The 2,262-nt window shown below is 35.1% G+C and overlaps 1 pseudogene; it reads right to left on the bottom strand.

Moving 5' to 3' along the window:
* LOC117612805 overlaps positions 1 to 1,745 on the bottom strand; it is a 22,790-nt pseudogene extending 21,045 nt beyond the window's left edge.
* Positions 1,746 to 2,262: the final 517 nt, after the last annotated feature.

Below are 2,262 nucleotides of genomic sequence, written 5' to 3' on the forward strand. Positions count from 1 at the left end.
GGCTGTAGTCCTTTTTTTTTTTTTTTTTTTTTTTTTTTTTTAATTTTTTATTTTATATTTAAAGTTTATAAAAAAGAACCTCTATCGATTAAAGCCACGTGTCAAAATAAGTATAGGCGCCCGGCTATACTATTTAATAAAAAAAAATTTAATAAAAAAGGACCCTCCTAGTTGCATTAGTTTGTACCTTACATATATTAATTTGCAACATATCCAAAGTAGATATTAATCTTCCACTATATGATATTTTAATATAATTTTTATAACATATGTTATTCTAATTCAATAATATGTGAGAATTCTTTGCATAATACGTGAATTTTGTGTGTCCTACAGAAAATTTTGTAGAAAATATGTGTATAAAATATTAGAAATACGTATGTACATATACAATATGACTATTTTATGTTTGCTTTTTAAAGAAAACGTGGCCTCCTTTTAAAAGCAGTCTCTAGGTTGCTTTCATAAGAAGCTAATAAGAGTCTTTAATGAGTTTTTTCAATTCCCATAATACCAGCATTAATTTTTTTAAATGACATTGTCGACCACCACCACTGATACCTCTACCTATACCCCAATCACCACCACCTTGTTTACCACCTCATCTCAATTCATCACCACCCCCACCTCCACTACCACCACCCCCACCATCGCCACCACCTTCACCACCACTACAACCTCCTCCACTACTGCCGCCACCTCTACCACCACCTCCACCTACACCTACACCACCACCACCACCACCACCACCACCTCCACCATCACCATCACCATCACCATCACCACCACTACCACTGCCACCGCCACCACAACCATCCACCACCACCTCCAGTTGCACCTTCATCACCACCACATGATTAGGACATAACATTTTCAACTTTATTTCGATTTTGATAAATATTCACAGTTACTACAATTTATATAAAAATTTACCAAAAATTTAACATAGTTGTTTTATATTAACAACATTTTTTGAAATATTGTTTTCCAAATGTAGAGTTGCTTTACTTTACAGCTAATTATTTTTGAAGCACGACAAAAAAAGCTTTTTTTTTTTTAAAGTGATAAGAATCCCAAACTGGCCCTAAGAGTATTTATCTTTGCACTTCAAATGCTAGGTTCGATTCCCTTCTTCCCCCCATTATCGTTTGTATAAATAATTAAAACTTCAAGCATTGACTTTTTTTTTTTAAAATAGATAATATAAATCCAAAAGTTATATCAATAGTTGGATGTACTCCTTGCATTATGGCCCCGTTTGGGATTGCTTTTGTCCCTTAAAAATCAGCTTCACTTTAAAGTTAAGAGTTTAAGGTGTTTGGTAAAAATAAAATATGATGATTATTTTAAAAGCAATGGCCTCTTGATAACAGCATTTAAAAGCAGCCTCTAGGTTGTTTTTGAAAGTTGCTCTCACAAGAAGTAGAGAATAGCCTTTAATAAAAAAAAAGTAATTCCCATAAAAACCATTATTAGTTTTTAAAAATGACATCGTCTACCACCACCACCGTTACCTCCACCTCTATCGCCGTCACCACCACCGCCATCACCTCCACCATCACCTCCACTTCCACCTCTACCACCACCACCACCACCACCTCCACCTCCACCTCCACCTCCACCACCTCCACCTTCACTTCCATCATCACCACCATCTCACCTCCACCTTCATCACCACCACCTCCAACACTGCCACCACCATCACTGCCACCACTACCATTGCCACTGCCACCACCACCAACCATCACTACCTCTATCTACACCTCCACCACCACCACATGATTAGCACATAACACTTTCAACATTATATCCATTTTGGTAATTATCCACTAATACAACAATTTTATATAAAAGTTTACCAAACGGTTTAATTCTGCTTTTTTTTATACTAACAACACTTTAAAAATATTGTTTACCAAATGGATTGCTGGTTTACTTTACAGCTAATTATTTTTGTAACATGACAAAAAAGGCTTTTTTAAAAAGTGACAGTAATCCCAAACTGGCTCTAAGAGTATTTATCTTTGCACCTTAGATCCTTAGTTCAATCCCCCTTCCCCATTATCGTTTATATAAATAAATAAAATTTCAAGCGTGGACTTTTTTTTAATTGCAAAATTGAGTTTTCCTTTGTTGTTCATTTGGCTTCCTCTTGTTCTCCATCAAGATAATTATGTTTAGATTTCATAGATGTTTAGGACTTTGTCTAGCTTCTTCATCTCAGATTGGTTGATTTCATTATCTGTATATATCTACTTACTT

The sequence above is a fragment of the Prunus dulcis genome, unplaced genomic scaffold (assembly GCF_902201215.1).
Source record: "Prunus dulcis unplaced genomic scaffold, ALMONDv2, whole genome shotgun sequence".
Classification (NCBI taxonomy): Eukaryota; Viridiplantae; Streptophyta; class Magnoliopsida; order Rosales; family Rosaceae; genus Prunus; species Prunus dulcis.